Source organism: Lynx rufus, unplaced genomic scaffold (assembly GCF_022079265.1).
Source record: "Lynx rufus isolate CCGP_SWC_20201006 ecotype Redwood Valley unplaced genomic scaffold, mLynRuf1.p SCAF_38, whole genome shotgun sequence".
NCBI lineage: Eukaryota > Metazoa > Chordata > Mammalia > Carnivora > Felidae > Lynx > Lynx rufus.
The window spans coordinates 91,839-103,156 of NW_025814854.1; the positions used below are offsets into that span (position 1 = coordinate 91,839).

Sequence of the window (11,318 nt, forward strand, 5' to 3'; positions counted from 1 at the left end):
TAAAATCTTCTGCTGCAAAGGATGCCAACGAGTAAGTGAAAAGACAAACCAGAGAATGGAAGTTATTTGCAAATCACGTATTGATGAGGGACTTGTACCCAGACTGTACGAAGACTCTTAGCAATGAAGGCAAATAACCCAATTTAAAGGCCTCAAATAGAGTTTCTCCAAAGACAACACAATGGCCGACGAGCACATGGAAAGACGCTCAATATCATGAGCTGTCAGGGAAGAGCAAACTGAAACCATAGTAAGACAGCACATCATAGCCACCACGATGGCCACGATCAACGGGATAAATGACAAGGACGGATGAGGACGTGCAGAAATTAGAGCCCGTCCACCTTCTTCAAAAGCTTAAATATACAGTCACCACGTGACCCGGCAACTCCGCTCCCAGGTATACGCCCAAGAGAAATGAAACATCCACACAAATCTGTGTGCGGGAATGCTCGTAGCATTTTTCTAATACCCCAAAAAGAGGAAACAACTCCTACATCCATCAACTGATGAATGGATAAACACAGTGTCTTCTTCCCAGAGGATGAAATACTCTTTGCTACAACACGATGAACTGATGAACGTGGACGATGTTACGTTAAGGGAAAGAGGGCACACACAGAAGGTCACCCGTGCCGTGACTACCGATGCAAACTGTTCACGTTCAGCACAGGTACGTACGTAGAGACAGAAAGGAGATCAGCAGCTGCCAGGAGCCTGGAAGGGACTCCTTAACGGGGCCAAGGTTCTTTTGGAGTGAAGCAACATCCCTACATAGGGATGATGGTTGCACAACTCTGCAAATACAGCACTGAATTGTACAGTTGAGATGGATTGATTGCATGCTGAGTTAGATCTCCACAAAGCAAGACTATTTTGAAAGTAAGGCCCCGAGGGCACCTGGGTGGCTCAGTCCGTTAAGCGTCTGACTTCGGCTCAGGTCATGATCTCACCCTTCCTGAGTTTGAGCGCTGCATCGGGGTCTGTGCTGATGGCTCGGAGCCTGGAGCCTGCTTCGGATTCTGTGTTGCCCTCTCTCTCCGCCCCTGCTCTGCTCATGCTGTTTCTCTCTCTCTCTCTCTCTCTCTCTCTCTCTCTCTCAAAAATGAATGTTTTAAAAAAAAATTTAAAAACAAAAAGAAAGTAAGGCACAGCTCTGGCAGAATCCAAGTGCTCAAAAATACAAGCTATAAAGTCCAAGGGGAACTTGGTCTTTCCTGACTCCCCTGTCCAGGCTGCATCCCTGTCTCCTCGTGCTCCCTCCCTGCGGTCCAGGACACCACACCGCTGTCCCTTCCTGCTCCCCTCTGGCTCCTTGCAGACTCCCAGCCTCAGCTATACTCTCACTCTGCAATACCTGCTGAAATTGTCCCTGATGCACGGAGGAGGCTTCACAGACCTGAAATGAGACCCCCACACTCATTTGGCAGTTTCCTGGACACCCCTCCCCTCTCACGTTCTAGAGTTCCGCAAGCTCTGAATGTTCAAACCCAGGGCTCCCTGACCCAGCCTTTCCTTCCACAGACCCAGGTCCACACTGCCAGTTCCCACGGGTTACCAGAGCTATCAAACCTGAGTGCCATGCTGGACTCCCCTTCTCTGCTTGCCCCCAAGCCTAGTTGGTTACCAAGCTCCCCACTGCACCTCTATAATGGCTACGGAATCATTTCCCTCTGCAACTATTAAATCGATCACAATACTGTCCAATCGTTGAGCAATCACTGAGTGCAGGTGGGTGTTAAGAAGTTACATGATCTCTGGGGCACCTGGGTGGCTCAGTCGGTTAAGCGTCCGACTTCGGCTCTGGTCATGATCTCATGGTCCGTGAGTTCGAGCCGCGCGTCAGGCTCTGGGCTGATGGCTCAGAGCCTGGAGCCTGTTTCTGATTCTGTGTCTCCCTCTCTCTGTGACCCTCTCCCCATTCATGCTCTGTCTCAAAAATAAATAAACGTTAATTAAAAAAAAAAAAAAAAAGAAGTTACATGATCTCAACGGTGCTGGTGACGCCATGTATTATCAGTACTCTTAACTCTCCAACTCTTAATCTTCCAGATGAGCAGACTGGAGCTTGTTAGAGTGAACTTGCCCAAGATCTACAGCTCGTATCGCACCCAGTCTCAAATCCCATGACCCAAAGCAGCCAGGAAGATCCCTAGGTCCCCGTGCCACCAGTGGTCACCAACATCACCACAAGATTGTGCAGCTGTTACCAACCAAGGATTCCGAAGCCACAATGCCTGACGTGAGATGCCAAAGTCAGCACTGGCTTCCGAGTTGGGTGAACTCAGGCTGTCGCCTCACCTCTCTGTGTGTCAGGGTGACCACACGGAAACGCTAGTCTGCTGTCTAGTATCCAGGCTGCTGCAATTCACAGGGGCACTGGAGCAGTCCCCGGCAGGGAATCAGTGCAAGAACGACAGCCGCCTTCGCTCAGTTTTCCTCTCGGGGGCACAAGAGGTGACTCTAAAATGCGGATCTGATCTGATCATCCTCCCTTTAGGTGACAGCTGTGGGGTGACCTCGGGGGGGCAACGTCCGCACTCCTCAAACTGTCTCGCACGCTTAGCGGCGGGGTCCCCAGCAACCCACCGCGGGGATGGATTGTGTCCCCGGATCTTTGCACCTGCCGACCCCACCCAGGAACTCCACGCGGTTTCAAAGTTAAGGCCTTTGTTAGCAGAGAAGCCGCTTTAGCTTTGCCAGGCCTCCAGGATCTGTGAGTCACCTTCAACACATGAAGGTCTTTTTGGAAACTCCCTTTACCCCTGACACCCGTACCCCCCACCCCCCACCCCCGCCTTAAAAGTATATACTCAATTGCTCCGACAATCCCAGGGCAGCAGCCCTTTCTGCTTGTGGGCCCTGTCCCCAAGCTTTAATAAACCTCCTTCCTTTTTTTTTTTTTAAATGCATAACAAACATCTCAAGAATTCTCTCTTGACCCTTCATTCCTGGATCCCGTATCACATCAAATCACATCAGAGTCAACTGCATTTGGCAATTCACCGCATAGAGAACAAGGAAGAAGTCAGGTTTCCGTTGAAAGGGAACTGAAAGATGGGCAGAGTGGTCGTGGGAAGAGAAGGAGGACCCCCCCCCCGCCCGCCCAGCTCGGGCCAGGCACTCCGTCCCCTGCCACGCGCGCCCCGCGGCCCCACGGAGTCCGACCTTCGATCTCGCTCGCCCTCCCGGCAGCTGGTCCAGCGCACACAGAGGGCGCCCAGTAAATGCCCTCTGGAGCGCGCGCACGTCCGCGGGCGAGCGCCTGCGAGAGCCCGGATGAGCTGGCCAGAGCGCTTGCAAGGCCTGGCCCACGCGCGCACCGCCTCCCGCCCACCGTCCGGCCCTGACGTCATCACCCCGCGCCGCCCCCACGCCCTCCGGGCTCAGCGAAAGGGCGGCGCGCGGGGGGTGGCGGGGCGGCCTCCGGGCGCGGGCGGGCGCTCCTCCCGGCCCCTCTCTAACTGCATCGGGGTATTTGCCTAACGTGCAGGCGCCCGGGGCCGACTCCAGAGCGCCGGCCTGACACCCCCGGGCGGAGCCTGCGCCTTTTCCGGTGACCGAGCTGGAGCAGGTGCCCGAGACCGCTCCAGACCCAGCCTGCTGCCCAGTCCCCGCGAGCGTCCCCCGGCAGCGGCGGCCCGGCCGCGCGCGCTAGTCCGCAGCCCCGCGCCCTGCCCCCACCCCGCCTCGCTGCCCCGGGCCTCTCTTCCTGCCGCCGGGTCACCTGCACCCAAATCCTGGTCCCGGGCTGTTTGGGGGGGGGGGGGGAGGTCCAAGCTAAGACACGCAGGGCATGGGAGCCTGCCTCATAGAGCTCGAACCTGATGTGGAGGAAACGTAGAAACGTACGTTTCCTACCAGAGGAAACGTAGGTAGAATCAAATGTCCTTCTAGCCGGGAACCCATTGACAAATCCCTGAGGCAGGCAGAGTGTGACATTCCCCCAGGAACTCCACGTGGTTTCAAAGTTAAGGCCTTTGTTAGCAGAGAAACCGCTTTAGCTTTGCCAGGTCTCCAGGATCTGTGAGTCACCTTCAACACATGAAGGTGTTTTTGGAAACTCCCTTTATCCCTGACACCCGTCCCCCCCTCCCCCCCCCCCGCCTTAAAAGTATATACTCAATTGCTCCGACAATCCCAGGGCAGCAGCCCTTTCTGCTTGTGGGCCCTGTCCCCAAGCTTTAATAAACCTTTCTTTTTCTTTAAAAAAAAATTTTTTTTCCACGTTTATTTATTTTTGGGACAGAGAGAGACAGAGCATGAACAGGGGAGGGGCAGAGAGAGAGGGAGACACAGAATCGGAAACAGACTCCAGGTTCCGAGCCATCAGCCCAGAGCCCGACGCGGGGCTCGAACTCACGGACCGCGAGATCGTGACCTGGCTGAAGTCGGACGCTTAACCGACTGCGCCACCCAGGCGCCCCATCTTTTTCTTTTTTTTTTAAATGCATAACAAACATCTCAAGAATTTCTCGACCCTTCATTCCTGGATCCCGTATCACATCAAATCACATCAGAGTCAACCGGATTTGGCAATTCACCGCATAGAGAACGAGGAAGATGTCAGAAGGTTTCCGTTGAAAGGGAACTGAAAGATGGGCAGAGTGGTCGTGGGAAGAGAAGGATGACAAGTTCGGTGTTGAGATCTGTGACATTTAAGATGCCGGTGGGCGATTTTCGTGGAGATGCTCAGCTGACGCTTGGAAAGTCTGTCTCTGTTCCCACCGCACGTTGCAATACCTTCTCATTTGTTCCGTGACAACGCGTCTTCACAGTTGTGAAGCTGTTATTCCCATCCAAACCAGACTTCTAGTTGGGATATGTGGAAAATGTTGCGGTTCGGAGCTGACAGCCAAGAAAGAATTCTTGAGATGTCTTCAGTGCAAAAAAAGTGGTTGTATTTTTTTTTTTTTACGTTTATTTATTATTGAGAGACAGAACATGAGCATGGGAGGGGCCGAGAGAGGGGGAGACACAGAATCGGAAGCAGGCTCCAGGCTCCGAGCTGTCAGCACAGAGCCCGACGCGGGGCTGGAACTCACGAACCGTGAGATCATGACCTTAGCCAAAGTCAGACGCTTAACCTACTGAGCCCCCCGAGGTGCCCCAAGAAAGTGGTTGTATTAAAGCACGGGGACAGGAACTGTGGGCATAAAAGAGCTGCCCTGGAATTGCGACAGACGACGGATTATATACTTTAAAGTTGGGTGGGGGTTAGGGACTTTTGGAAGGAAGGCAGAGGCAACTGAATCCAAGGGAGATCGCATGTACCGATCTTCCTGAGTGGAAGGGGTCATCTGTAGGCTTGAAGTTATGGCAGCCAAGGGGTCTCAACACCAGGTGGAGAGACAAGGGAGAAAACAGAAAAACAGGATTTGAATAACAGAAGGAAAGAGAAGTTCGTCAGGTGCCTGGGTGGCCAGTTGAACATCTGCCTCTTGATTTCCACTCAGGTCATGATCCCAGGGTCATGGGCCGGAGCCCCGTGTTGGGCTCCACACTGAGCATCGAGCCTCCTTGGAATTCTCTCTCTCCGTCTGCCCCTCTCCCCTCATTGTCTCTCCCTCTAAAATAAATAATAATAATAATAATAGAACTAAAAATAAGCCCAAATAAGAGTCCTTTGGTAGTTGATAAAAATCCTCTCCAGTCCAAGAGTTGAACCAATCATTGAAAGAAAGACAGGGATCTTCTAAAGAGCCAATCTGAGTGTTCATGTCAGTTAGAAACCCAAAAATATTCCTGTGGCCATCTGGAATGTACACACAGCATTCTGTGTTTACGAGAGTACGAGTTCCACCTCGCGCAACTGTTCAAACGTCTAACGCCATTCTGTTTTGCAACACAGCCTTATGCATTTGTGTTATCTCGGTGTTTCTCAGGGCAACGCTACTCTGTGTCATTTAGGACTTTGGCTGCATACTTATTAGGGGCTTCCACGTGCCAAACAGCATCCTCCAGTCCCAGAGAGGGAACAAAGCTGGATGCTCTGTGGTCATGCCTTAGAAACAGAGCGTGTCCACTGTCGTTTTAAATTTGGAGGGTTAGCTATGTCGGTAATGGTTTGGATAACGGGTCCGGGCAGGCAAAACCCAGAGTACAGCGGCCTGTGCTATCCGGTCTGGGGGAAGCCATGGCCACAGGTTAGAGCTGCACAGCCATTGGGCCCTGTTGGGAGCCAGCCATCTGGCTCTGGGCCTCCTTGAGCTGCAGTGAGGATAGCAAGGGTCATTCGGGTCTAGAAGCCAACTTTTCAGGGGACTGTGAATGCCAGGCCAAACATAAAATAGTAATTAATTTTTAAGGCTTGAGCCATTTGCTGAGCTATTTGTGCAATAAAAGACAGTCCGTTATGGGACGCCTGGGTGGCTCAGTAAAGCGTCTGACTTCAGCTCAGGTCATGATCTCGCGGTTTGTGAGTTTGAGCCTCGCATCAGGCTCTGTGTCTCCCTCTCTCTCTGCCCCTCCTGTGCTCCCGCCCTGTCTCTCTCTCACAAATGAATAAACATTTTGGGGCGCCTGGGTGGCTCAGTCGGTTGCGCGTCCGACGTCAGCTCGGGTCATGATCTCACAGCTTGTGAGTTCGAGCCCCGCGTCGGGCTCTGTGCTGACAGCTCGGAGCCTGGAGCCTGCTTCGGATTCTGTGCCTCCCTCTCTCTCTGCCCCAACCCACTTGCATTCTGTCTCTGTCTGTCTCAAAAATAAATAAACATTAAAAAAAAAGAAAAAAAATGAATAAACATTTTTTAAAAATTTAAAGGACAGTCCAAAGGACTGAGGGAGTCCAAATCGAGGGACGATTTCTCTTAGCAGGGTTTTTGTCACTTCAGTGGTCTTTTCTGTTCTACAAGGAAAGGCCTCTATCCATCTAGTAAAGGGGTCTTCATAAAGCAATAGGTACTTATATCGTTTACAACATGGCATGTGTGTAAAATCTAATTGCCGGCAGTCTCCAGGACATGTCTGCTGCCTGGGAACTGGCCTTCAAGGGGGCGGGGGGAGTGAATTGCACCCTCTGGGTTTGCTTGCCTGCGAGTAGCACATGATTGACAGGCCCGCTTCGTGCGAGTGGTTAATTCCCTCGAAGGTGTTGTTACCCATCTGTTCCAAGGCCTTTTCACCCAAATGAGTAGCCCGGTGTAACCCCTGTATTATCTGCCTTTGGTTATTTTGGGGGGTGTAAAGATTTTTATCCCTGATTATTAACAAGCCAGTCCTGTGCACGTTTTGAGTATCCTCGTTCCTGGGCTACGTGAATAGCTGGGCTATTCCTGGGCTGTCCGAATAGCTTGGAGTTATGGACTTCATTGACTTAAGACCGGCGTAAGACTTAATATTTATTCTGTGCCATCTCTTGGCCACGTAGCCCGACAAATCATTTCCTTCAGATCCTACGTTCTTATCCTTCTGATGTCCTTTGAGGAGAATTGCAGCTACCTCCTTAGGTCGGCATACAACCCCAAGAAGAGTAATCATTTCAGGCCTCTATGTGGGGAGTCAGGGCTTGGTTACAATCCCTTTTCTTCCACAGTGCTCCGTGGGCATATAGGACTAGGAAGGCATATTTGGAGTCGGTATAGATAATAATTCTGAGGCCCTTTGCCACCCGTAAAGCACGAATGAGTGTTACCAACTCTGCGTTTTGGGCAGACGTATTTGCTGGGAGGGCTTTGACCACAACAGTCTGCATCAGACTGGCTACAGTGTGCCGAGCTTTTCTTACGCCCTTTTCCACGAACCTACTGCCATCGCTTAAGCCAACTGTTGTCTGCATTTGCAATACGGGAGTCTTTTACGCCTGATCGGCTAGGATAAACAATAATCTGTGAGCAGTCACGTTCTGACGCGGAAGTATGACCATCAGGCCCAGGCACAAGGGCAGCTGAGTTGAAAGTCGGACGGGTTTTAAGTATTATTTCAGGGGTGTTTATAACCATAGCCTGGTATTTAATAACTCAGCCTCTGGTCATCCGTTGGTGGCCTTTGGTCTCTAAGACACCCTGGACCTGATGTGGGGTCCTCACGGGCAAGGACGGTCCTGTAGTGAGTTCTGAGGCTTCTGCTCCCAGGAGGGCTGCTGTATGCTCGGCTAATGCTTCTATTTTCAACTCTACATCAATAGAGGTGACTCCTAGGACAAATATGGCTAAGGGATAAAACCACCAAGAAGGCCTCTTTGAGGGCTAGCCTTCATAATATCCTCATTATGAGGAATCACTAGCAAGTGGGAGACTTGTCTCAGGACCTAAGGGCATTCCCGAGTGCACCGTCCAAACCGATCACAGGGAAAGGGGAACCATCCATTGTCTCCACAAGTCCACAGTTATTCCCATGGAGGGGGGGGTCCGCTTTGGTTTTTAAGGAGCGATTTTGTCATCCCGGCTACACGGAGTTGGTCAAGGTGACAGGCGAGTTATACGATTGCTGGGGAATCCACCTCATTTTCCAGCTGTTCAAATCATCATATGCCCGTGGGGGCCTGTGACCCCCACAGAATACAAGCATGGAGACTGCCTGTACCTGAGCTGCTGTGGCAGATTCTCTTAAGTGTACCTCAAGTTGTCTAGCCGAGGCAATCAACAAACGTTCAAAGACAAACCAGGACGAGAAGTTAACGTATGCATGATTTTCCTCTCTCAAGTCGCCCTTCTTTCCAGAGAGAGTCAAATTAAGACTAATTTGTTTGCAAAAACAAGGCCAATTTTAACAAACGTGGCCTAGTTATTTACCTAAGCTCAGCAAAAATAGCGACTGGCCATATAGATCTCTTAAAACAATTTTTTTTAATGTTTATTTATTTTTGTGAGACAGAGAGAGAGATACAGAGTACGAGCAGGGGAGGGACAGAGAGAGAGGGAGACACAGAATCCGAAGCAGGCTCCAGGCTCCGAGCTGTCAGCACAGAGCCCGACGTGGGGCTCGAACCCACGGCCCGTGAGATCATGACCTGAGCCGAAGTCGGACGTCTAACCAACCAAGCCACCCAGGCGCCCCAACCTTAGTCCACCCTGAGCACACATAGAATTCCTTTCCAAAGATTTCCCTTCACGAAACTTCCACGACTTGCCTTTGCGTTCAGATTTTGCCCGAAGCCCTTTCTCTCCCAACAACCAGTCTCGCTTAGGATAAGATTACTTTCTTTTACCTTCAACACAAATGTATTTCCACACCTTACATCTTTCTTACAGTTGCTTCCCTTATTTCCGTCAGTCTCAATTACACTTGGCAGAATTTTAACGCTTAGGAACCATAGTCTCCGGGGAAAACTAAATAGTAACCAATCGTGAACTGTTACACCAGAATTCTTTAGATGGCAAATTTGTGGATACACGTAAGCACAAAGCAGGTTTTCCAACAGACCCAAATATCCTTAGTTTCTCTGCAATAAGGAGTCAAAAGCAGACAAACCTTACGCTCAGTCATCAACGCTCTAGCATTTTATCCTAGTTACGAAAGACTTAGATGTCCAATGGATTCAAGCCCCGTTTATCCTCCCAACGAAACTTTGAAGCTTCAGGTTACCAAAGACTTTGAAAGCTACCCTAACAATTACCCATGAAAACCTAGAGACAAAAGCCACCATTGAATCAAGTCATCCTTTTGCTAATTTCAACGGAGATCACATGAGCTTATTTGACCTTTAGCAAACCTAGGTAGAACACGAGTTTCGTATTTAATGCTGATAACTCTAACGACGTGTCCATTTCAAACTTAAATTAGATGGAATTCAAATTATGTTCAACCTGGGTCCACTTAAAAGTCAATCGATCCAGGGGCGCCTGGGTGGCTCAGTCGGTTAAGGGTCCGACTTCGGCTCAGGTCACGATCTCGCGGTCCGTGAGTTCGAGCCCCGCGCCGGGCTCTGTGCTGACAGCTCAGAGCCTGGAGCCTGTTTCCGATTCTGTGTCTCCCTCTCTCTCTGACCCTCCCCGGTTCATGCTCTGTCTCTCTCTGTCTCAAAAATAAATAAACGTTAAAAAAAATTTTAAAAAAAAGTCAATCAATCTGTTCCCCATTGTCATTTTTTTTTTTTTAACCTGGGAACTCCGGTGGGGAAATCCGAAGTGGGCAGTCCAAGGGGGTGCTCTTTGCTTCTGGTCCTCCAGGGTGGGAGAAGGAGCCAATGTTGCCAGAGGCACGGAGTCCGAGGGTGGCATAGAATCAGTTATGCAGGCTGCACCCCAGGTGGTGCAGAAACAGGAGACAGAAGAGGGGAGGTGCTGTCGGGAAGCAGAAAGAGCGTTCCTGGTTTTCAATCAGCTCAGACGGATGAGCAGAAGCCGTGTTTTTTTCCCCCCACCAAAGTGGAACTATGCCATCCAAGTTGGGCTGGAGAAGACGGGGCATTTCCCCGAAACAAAGGGAGATTCAGCAGCTGCTTAAAGTCCCCGTCCTGAGGCAGACTCACCAAACAAAGACAGTGGTTCCAATTACAGCCATCAACCCGGGAAATGAATGAGGGAGAAGCCCCCACATGTATTAGGAGGAGGAACAGTGAGAAAGAGTCAGCGTCCCCTTTGTCAGGGATGGCCTGCATTTCCTCCAGCAACCTGGGTTTATTTGGAGGAGGGCTGTTTAGATAATAAGAGGCCCTTAGGCCCCGATTTAGAGGCATGAAGGCCTGGACCTGGGGTACCTCGGTCCATTTGCCCTGTTCCCTGCAGAAGAGAGCTAACTGCTGGGTCCCTACTAAGGCCACGCAGAGTTAGAGGACATTAGTCCTTTCCCGAATTGTTTCCAGGGGGTTAAAAGGCATCCCAAGAGAGAGTCCTTGGGGACCGAAGGAGGAAGCTCCCACGCTCCTAGAAAAGTAGTGAAGGTCTGTTACCAAGAAAATCCCCCCACCCCCAACACCTGGGTGGAGTCCCACACGCAGGACACGTCAGAGGTGCCTGGTGTCAAAGTGACCTGAAGCGTCACTGGAACAAAATCGCTACGATCACCGCCTGTAGGAGGGAGGCCAGCCCTCCCCCCCCACCCCCCTGCGCTTCCCCATTGCCTTCTAGACTACAGTGGGTGCCGGTGTATGGACTGAGTTTGCCTTGCTGCGAAGGCCGTGCTGAGCCTTGGCTTGAATCCTCCCCTCAAGACCGGAAGAGCCTTAGATCACAGAAAACTTCCCTCTTTCTGTAACCTCTGAACCCCGTGCCTGTGTTGAATGTTGCAGTTCTCATGTTCCATAGCCATCGTCTTAGAGGTCTGCCTCTATGGTCGCCCTGAAGGTTTCTCAAATGCAGGTCTTAATTAGCTCTGCATTCTCAATGCTTAGCGCACCCAGGTCTGCTCCCCCCTCCCCCAGACCTCCCACCACATAT

General features: G+C 51.1%; 1 protein-coding gene across 3 annotated transcripts in view; it reads right to left on the reverse strand.

Moving 5' to 3' along the window:
- ACOX3 (acyl-CoA oxidase 3, pristanoyl) overlaps window positions 1-3,284 on the reverse strand; it is a 41,987-nt gene extending 38,703 nt beyond the window's left edge. For 2 of the 3 annotated variants that reach the window (XM_047094202.1, XM_047094200.1), the window contains exon 1: window positions 3,169-3,284. The gene's annotated coding sequence lies outside the window, so the exon portion shown is untranslated. The remainder of the gene's footprint in view (window positions 1-3,168) is intronic. The other variant, XM_047094201.1, reaches the window with a different exon arrangement.
- Between the last annotated feature and the right edge of the window lie 8,034 nt (window positions 3,285-11,318).